Genomic DNA, 9,147 nt, shown 5'->3' on the forward strand with positions numbered 1-9,147 from the left:
GCTGAGATACAGCGAGTCCCTGGGTTTTATGGTCTCTCTGGCTTTGAACTTCCTGGGGCCCTGAAAGAGTATCCTGATTGGTTGTCAGACTCCCAGGGGGTGGGGGGTCTTAGCTAGCCTTGCTGGCTGATGTAATCTTCCCAGGTGCCATGTGGTGAGTTTCTATCCTAGATGCCTATTGTGTTGCAGATGATGGTCCTTTACAAAGGATTGAGTTTCTGCTTCTGGCCTGTTAACAAAGGTGTGGGGGTGGGGGTGGGGGGAGGCAGGAAGCTGCTTTTTCTTTAAACATGTTTCTCCATTTCTCATCCAGGGAAATATAATATTCTGCCTTTTTAATATTTCCTAAAATATTTCATTCTTCCAGGAAAGGGGTGGCTGCTAACTTCCTACAAGTTAAAAATCATTTCTGGCCATTAACCCTTGCTTTCCCATTGGAATTCTACATCAAGGCTGATTCTAAAGGTGCATATTTAGCTTGTTCAGAAAGGCTGCAAAGTCCATTCTATCTCTGGCCTATCTTTAATTCCTTACTGGACTATCACAGTCTGATGGTAGCAGAAGTTTTCCTGTGAGAAGTGGGTCGAAAATGAGCACCAGGACTTCATAACATCTGAATGCTAATGCCATTTCATTTGAGATCTCTTAGCTGATTTCTCTCTGGTTTCACATAGAATTTTTAAGAAAATGAAGACTATTGTGGAATCGTAGAGCAGTTTATAATAATCTTGAGAAGAAACACAAATTATCCCCATTATTTTCTTAAGGTGCTCCTAGACAAGTCTTTTTGTTGGACAATCCTAATGTCACTCAATATCTGGGATTAATCTGGACTATTTTACTGTTCAGAAGTTTCCCCATTGACTTTGCTTATCAGAAGGTCACAAAAAGTAGTCACATGATTCTGAGACACTGCAACTATCATAAATATATGCCAGCTGCCAGTTGTGGGTGCCTCTAACCTTTGCTAGTGGTTCGGAACCGGGAGCGCGCACATGTGTGTCCACGCTTCACTCATGCATGGCGTTTCTGCACAGGCACAGAACCTTCTGTGCATGCACAGAGTGTCCGTGATGATGTCGGGCGGGTGGGCAGAGCCACTACCAGTTCGCCCAAAACCGGGCTGAACCGGCAGAAACCCACCACTGCCAGCTGCCAAGCATCTGAATATTGATCACATGACCATGGGGATGCTGCAATGGTTAAAAGTATGAAAACTTATGTAAGTTGCTATTTTCAGTGCTGTTTAGTAACCACTAAACAAATGGTTATAAGACGAAGGATACCTATATAGCATTTTTCAATGTGCATGTGTTAGAACTGTTGTTAGAACTATTATTAAAACCCCTGGCAATTCTGGGGAAAAATACACAACATATGATTTAGATGAATGAGGATTTGAAACTGGATCTCGGATATGTTTCAACACAGAAACTATTTTAAGGTTAAAGGGCTAGCTATCTCACATATTATCCAAGGAAGATCCCTTCCAGCTTTTTAATAATTTACTTTAGAAATGTAGGCTCCCAAGTCTCAAATTAGCAGAGGCTTTAAGGGATTATTTCTCTCTCCCTTCCGGACAATCTGATTTAAAAAATAATAATATAGGTAATTCTTGATTTATGACCAGTCGCTTAGCGACTGTTTGAAGTTATGATGGACCTCGGAATAGGGACTTAAAACTAGGATTCAAAAGTAAAATATCCAGGCACCACCCATGGTCACATGACCATATTTTGGGCACCCAACAACTGACTTGCATTTACAGCAAACTGCAATGTCCTACAGTCATATGACTGCAATTTACTTTCCCCCCACCCCAGAAACAGAAACATGGTTTCTGAAAACAAAGGGTCTGGCCCCTTAACAAGCAATAGGTTTGCTTAACAACCATGGTATTTGCTTAGTGACCACAATGTTTGCTTTATGACCATTGTGTTCACTTAACAACTGCCACAAAAAGGTTGTAAAATTGGGCACAGTCAAGTGATGATCCACTTTATGAATGTCACAATGTATGATCAAAATTGTGAGCTCAGTTATGGTTGGAAGTCAAGGACTTACCTTTAAGAATCTTTTTTACCTTTCCATTTAAACATTTATCTCTTATTCCTTTTATATGGTTAGGCTGCCTCTTTCTAGGGTAGTGTCATGGTCCCGTCAGAGCCTGGGTCCACGGAGGAGGATGAGACGGAGCTAGGGGCGACAGAGGAAGATGGCATGGCCTCTCTGGCCCTGGAAGAACGACCGGAGGAGCAGGACGAGGTAGTCCCAGGTCCCTCGGGCTGGGGAAGGGTCGCCAGCAAAGGAGAGAGGGTGCAGGATGACCAAGTGATGGGGGAAGAGAGGGCAGGCAGTGGAGCAGAGGAACAATGAAGCTCTGGCAATGACCAATTACCTCCCCCCAATTGCTGAGCACAGAAAATGGAGAGGAGGCTGAGTCAGCACAGGGCGACCCGATGACTCAGGAGGAGGGCACCCCACCCCTCTTCACAAGGCTCCCCTGGGGAATAAGATTTAAAGAGATGCCATTGGGAGGGGCGCTTGTGGGGAACAAACATTGCCTTTTTCCAGCCTCATGTGTTGTTACTGACATCTGGATACTTTGGGCCTTGCCCTGCTTGCCTTGCTTGTCTTCTTTTGCTTTGCTTACCTGGCCTGGCTAAGTGTGAATTTGCAGTGACACAGTTCTGCTTCGGGTTGTACTGCAGTCCCAGTGAACACTTCATGTGACAAGAACTCCCTGGGACCAAGTTCCCTGAACTGTGGCTATTCTCAGAACTGGGCTGCTCCTCTGGACTAACAGCAGCCAGGAACTATTGGATGTGCATGTTTAGAGCTTTGCTCCTGGACTTGCAGTGAATGGTGGGACTTTGGGGGGAAAGTTGGAGCAATAAAGGGGAGTTAGGCCTTTGGTCCAGCTGTGTTGCTTCCATGCCCAGCCCTGGGTCATCACAGGTAGAGTCTTTTACCCTCTCTCATTTTTTTCTAGACGTGTTGTAAGTCTAAACTTTCCTTTCTTCTCCATGTTGTACGTGTGTTGCATTTGTAGCTCCATACCTTGGATCTTCTGAATTTCATTTCTTGTGTCTCTACTCTTTGGGATAGGCCTCCTCCTTTCCCCAGATCTGATTTCTGTATCAACTTCAAGCTGTCTTCCTACAGTCACTTTATTACTTTCCTTAATCTGTATCTCTGCAGCACCTGCATGGATTTTTCCAATTCCTGAAGAAACATCTTAATTAATTTCTTTATTTCTGGCTACTAAAGCAGCTTTAGCATTTTTATTATTTCTTTATTTGCTCTGGCGGGATTTCATATATTTAGAGGTTCAGTCTTTTATGAAATGATCCAGAAGTTAATCCTGAAGTGGATAGCATTTAAAGAGCTGGCTGTACATCCAAATAGTTCATATAACGTTCAAGATAGCTTTCTTTCAAATGAGAATATTTGCAAATAATCCTGCAATTATCAAATTACCTTCTCATCAAATTACATCAAATGAGCAATGTTTATGTTATTAATTAAAAGTTTATGTTGTTAAGTGTATGTTGTTACTTAAAACAGGCGATAAGGCTAGCTAGCAAAAATTCTTGGAATAGAATTTGGTTTCATCTGTGGCTACTATGGCGAACAGTAGATGGCGATGTTTGTAAAGAAAGAAAAATGTCACGAGTAATAAAAGGATGAAGGAAAACATCCCATTAAAAGTAGCAGAAATAATTAGTATTTTTAGAATTAGGTTTTAATGTTACCAATCTTTATTATAATTTATTCAGCATGAAGAAGACTCTCAGTGAATTTATTATTTAAAATTGTGTCTTGATTTCAGAGTAGCACTTGACTTTGGGCCACCATTTTATCTTAATATTTTATTAATTGCAGCAAATCTATTTATGGTAATAAGAGTTAAGGGAAGCCTGCAGCCAGCAAAAGGTTTCTTTCCGTTTTTAAGGAAGCCGTTTATGGGCTGTATGTTTAGTGAAAGCATACTCATGGTTACATTACACCCACTAAAACAAATGGAAAAAGTAAGTTGGATCCAATCCAAGATGTTCATCAAAATGGTAAAAAATTGGGGTCACTTATTCTTGCCAGTATATCTTCCTATAAACAAGGGGATTGTCAGGTGTTGGTGACCACCTTTAAAGCGCTCCATGGCTCAGGGCCGGGGTATTTACGAGACCGCCTTCTGCCACCAATAGCCTCCCACCGGCCAGTACGCTCACACAGAGTGGGCCTCCTCAGGGTGCCGTCCGCCAGACAATGTCGGCTGGCGACCCCCAGGGGGAGAGCCTTCTCTGTGGCGGCACCCACCCTCTGGAACAACCTCCCCCCAGAGATACGTACAATAACAGACCTCCGGATTTTTCGTCGGGCCCTGAAAACCCATTTATTTCAGCTAGCTGGGCTGGCTTGAGTTAAATTTTAAACTGATTTTAAATTGGAATTTTTTAATTACGGCCAAAATATTTAATTATTTTAAACTTGTTTTTACTTTGGCTGTTCACCGCCCTGAGTCCTATATTGGAGAAGGGCGGTATAGAAATTTAAACAAATAAATAAATAAATAAATAAATAAATAAATAAATAAATAAAAAGCTACACTGGCTCCCGGTGGTCTTCCGGGTGCGCTTCAAGGTTTTGGTTACTATCTTTAGAGCGCTCCATGGCTCAGGGCCAGGGTACTTACGAGACCGCCTCCTGCCACCAATAGCCTCTCACCGACCAGTTCGCTCCCATAGAGAGGGGCTCCTCGGGGTGCCGTCGGCCAAACAATGTCGACTGGCGGCCCCCGGGGGAGAGCCTTCTCTGTGGGGGCACCTGCCATCTGGAACGGGCTCCCCCCGGAGTTACGAAGGATCCAAGACTTGCGCATCTTCCGCCGTGCCCTGAAAATGTTTCTATTCCAACAGGCTGGTCTGGCCTAACTCTCCCTTTTAAATTGGCTTTTAAATCGGGTTTTTTAAATTGGGTTTTAGATCTCTTTTAGATAAATTTGGATGTTTTTGGTTTTAATTTTTTGAGCCTAAATTATTTAATCTGTTTTTAATACTCTTTAACTTTTATATGTCTTTGTATTATTTATGACTGTTCACCGCCCTGAGTCCTTCGGGAGTAGGGCGGTATACAAATATGAAAAATAAATAAAAATAAATAAATAAAATAAACATTTTCTAATCTCATTTCAGACAAAAAGCAGTGTCATACAAGGTTCAGTTTTTGTTTTTACTTGAAAGAGAAGCAGGGAAAGAGAGGTGATCCAGTTTGGTGTAGTAATCAGGCTAGAAATGAGGAGACTGTGAATTCTTGTCTTGCCTTAGGCACAAAGCCAATTGGATGAACTTGGGCCAATCACACTCTTTCCACCATAGGAAGAAGAACGGAAGGGCAAACTATCTCTGAAAAAGAAGAAGAAGAAGAAAAAAGAAACAGGGACTACTGTGGTCCAGGAGTTTGAGTTCAAGATTGACACAAATGCACCAAAAGTCATGAAACAACAATAATAACAAAAATAACCCCCTACTGAGGCATTATCTTGACACAGATATGGGGTTTGTGTGCTCTGAAGAACATGAGAGCTATATCAGACAGGTCTCATCAGATTAGATACGGTATGATGATAGGATGAGACATAATTTACAGAATCCTATACTAAATCAGTCATTGCCTGGCTCAACAAGAACTGTGCTAAGTTTTGGAGTTTCTAGGCATCTGTTGACAAATGGACTATCAAGACTGTTGGCTGAGTAACCAGGGTCAACCTCTTACAATACCAGACAACACAGTATCAACAGTAGAGACCTCAGGTTTCTAGGTTCTATCATATCTCAAGACTTAAAATGGACACCTAATTTTTTTACTAAATCAGAAAATGAAGGATGAATAAGTAAATGACACAATGATAGAGTGGGCAAAAAACTTTAGATATATTATATTTGAGAAATGGTAAAACCTATGGGAAAGAAACTATCAATTAACAATGGCAACTTCTTATAAGGAAAACTTATATAAAATGTTTTATAGATGGCACTTACCACCTGCTAAGTTAGTTAAAATGTTTAAAAATATGTCTAACAAATATTGGAAATGTAACAAAAAACCAGGCACATATTACCACATGTGGTGGGCCTGTGTTAAAGAAAAAAAAAATTGGGCAAAATATATATAAGTGACTAGAAAAGATGATAGGAAAACACGTAGATTTTAAACCTGGACTTTTTCTATTAAGTATAACACCAGAAAAATTTGATAAATAAAAAATATATATTAATATTACATGTATTAACAGCAGCAAGGATTATATTTACACAATATTGGAAAAATGAAGAAATACCACAAGACGAAGAGATAATTAGGAAGATACTGGATTTTACAGAAATGGACAGACTTACATTGAAGATTAAACAGAAGATACAGAATATTACCAAACATGGAAATCATTCTACCAGTGGTTGGAATAAGAGGGTGGAGAGAATAAGGATGTAATTTGTACGGCTAAGGAAATAAAATAACCAGGACAATATGATGTTTATTAACAACTAACAAAATGTAAACAATAGAAAATCAACTTTTTAAAATTTAAAAAAAAAATAGTTCGGCATGCAGAAAAAGGTATCTGCATCTAAGCAGATAGAACAGAGGGAGCTGACTCTAGACCCAGCAGAGTTGATACACACACACACACACACCTTGCAGCACAACTGATTTTGACTGGAAGTTGACCAAAAGCTGCATTGGTGAGCCTTGCTTAGTCAGAGAGCTTAATGGAGCTCCTGTAGAAAAAGGCAGGCTACATACAAAGAGCTTTGGCCACTGTACCAAAAGATGAGAAAGAGGCAGCTTGAGAGATTTGTTAGTAGGTTCCTAGAGATATTTGGCTGCCAACAGTGTATGCAGAAAAGGTGGAGCAGATCCTTTGGTAGATCCCAAAGGAGGCCTTCAGCTCTCTGGGAATTCTATTGGCTATAGGATTTCATCCATCCAGGGTCAAAGGTCACCAACTGCCAGTTGTCACTGAGCAGAGCCAAGATGTTTTCGAAGACGTAAGTAGGTCTTTAGAAGGGCTGCTGTAAAGAGCTTCTCAATGTCTTTTCTTGTTTGGGAGGTGGAAGGCTTTCCATGAGCCTTTGTCCTCATGGGGAAACGGAGAGGGGTAAGGTAGGGAGGAGAAGGGAAGGGAGGCCCTCAGGACTGGGCTCCTTCCCAGAGATTTACACAGAAGGAGCTTCTCTCTTTGCCCAGATGCTCCCTCTGTCCCAGACACAGAGCAGGTAGAGCAGGTGGAGTCTGGAAAAGGGGTTTTACTCCCTTCCATTCCTTTTCTTAGGTTCCTGAGATTTCGAGAATGTTGCAGAGAAATCTTCCAATGCTGTTGGAGGACAAAGAGAAGGAACGCCAGGCCAGCAAGTCCTTCAACCTCCATCTTGGAAGACACCAGGAATCTTTCGGGCCCAAGAAAGACAAAAATCACGATAGACATTGAGCTCCATAAAGTGGAACAGCATGGTGAGAACAGACTTTGGGTTGAAGGAGATGGAGAGGGAAAGGGAAGGAGCTCCTTTAGGAGCGGACTCCTCTCTGAAGGCATCTAAAGAAGCCAATTCTGCCTCTTCCTATATTCTAGATTGCCCTTAGGGGCTGGGCAGAACCAAATTGCTCCTGGCCCTCTAATCAACCCTCCTCATGAAGCTTCTGAATCCACATTAGCTTTCCAAAAGTTGTTATGCTTCCATGAGACTCTTCTGGGAAACTTCACATTTGTTCAATGGACCTATCTATATCCTGGGAACTGGGGAGGGAGGATATAGAGAATGCAATAGATCTTTCCCCTAAAATAGACATAGCCAGCAACCACAAAAGCCTTTGAATTGGGTCTCCGAGGGAAGGATGCTGCAAAGGGCTGATTTTAGTGTCTTTTCTTCATCTGGAGGAGAGCTAAAACTTTGCTATGATTCCATCTGTGTCTCCTTTCCCAGATTTCCCTACAAATGATAGCTGAGGGAAAGAGAAGGTCTTCTTTGAGAGACAGAACCTTTCCCAAGCAGCGCAATAAGAGCTGGCCTGTATAAGAAGAGACCAGGAGATGAGCCAATACTTGCAGCAAGTGGTCTCTGAGAGGAGGAGACAGACACAGCAAATAGTAGGTACCCCTTAGAAGTAGAAGTTTCTTTCGCTGGGCTTTGCCTCCAGGTTTCAATCCCAGTCCTTTTTTTGCCCAATCTCAGTGTGGGGCAAAAGATTCCTTAAGATGGATAGAGTCTCAGGAGGGTTTCAAGCTTTCCTTGTAAAAGGAAGAGCACTGGGGACTCTGGGAGAGTCAGCTGCCCTGACTGACAGCCGAACTCCTTTCAGTTGCACAGGAGCATCGCCTAATCCAGGTCCTCAGTGCGATCACTGCACTGTTTCACCTTAAGAAAAGTGCGCAAATGAGGGTCCCAGCACCCAGAAATAAAAATGTGATGGGAAGGGGGAAGAGTTAATGGGTGGCAGTCAAGGCGGATGGGGAGATATCAGAGGGAAAGGGAGAGGAAGAAAGCTATTACGAATTCTCAGAAGGTTTACCAAAAGCTCGAAAGGATCCTTAACAATTTTCCTTTGGACTGAAAGGCGACCTGTTGCAGCAACATAGCAGGTTAAAACAGGCTGGGGCAAAGAAGATATTCTGGAGCAACTTGGTTGAGCTTAACTTTTCTGATTCTCTCCTCTTTTGTTTCTTGGCAGGCTCTGTTGCAGGAGCACAGCTTCATGACCGGATTAGCTGCCTTGCTAGATATGTATGGTCTCAGGTCAGTTCTGTTTCTTTTATAGTGGATGAGAAAAGTCTGTTTGGGGTATTCGGTCATTAAGAAGGGGAAGGGCATTCAGTTGAGCCAGCCAGCTTATCCTATTCTTATGGGAAAAATGAAACTGAGGCTTGCTCATTAATATGGGCACTGATGTCTCTTCCTTCTTTTAATCCCACAGCAAGATCATACCAGAAATGATGAACCTATAGAATTCATGCTGATGGACCTTTTCATTTTTTACTGGATGGCTACCCTGGAGACAGAGGAAGATCTTTCTGAGGTACCACTTTAACCAACATTTCTGGGATTTCCTTTCTGGTGTTGCATGGATGGAAAAATGTTCTCCAAAAGAAAGAGC

The 9,147-nt window shown here is 42.1% G+C and overlaps 1 long non-coding RNA gene across 1 annotated transcript; it reads left to right on the forward strand.

Annotated features, from left to right (window-relative positions):
• The first annotated feature begins 7,330 nt into the window (after positions 1 to 7,330).
• LOC117667917 (uncharacterized) lies at positions 7,331 to 8,789 on the forward strand. The gene is made up of 3 exons (XR_004592173.3): positions 7,331 to 7,509; positions 7,980 to 8,143; positions 8,725 to 8,789. It is a non-coding gene; the product is annotated as an uncharacterized LOC117667917 (long non-coding RNA).
• Positions 8,790 to 9,147: the final 358 nt, after the last annotated feature.

The sequence above is a fragment of the Pantherophis guttatus genome, chromosome 7 (assembly GCF_059756535.1).
Source record: "Pantherophis guttatus breed Tessera chromosome 7, ASM5975653v1, whole genome shotgun sequence".
Lineage (NCBI taxonomy): Eukaryota > Metazoa > Chordata > Lepidosauria > Squamata > Colubridae > Pantherophis > Pantherophis guttatus.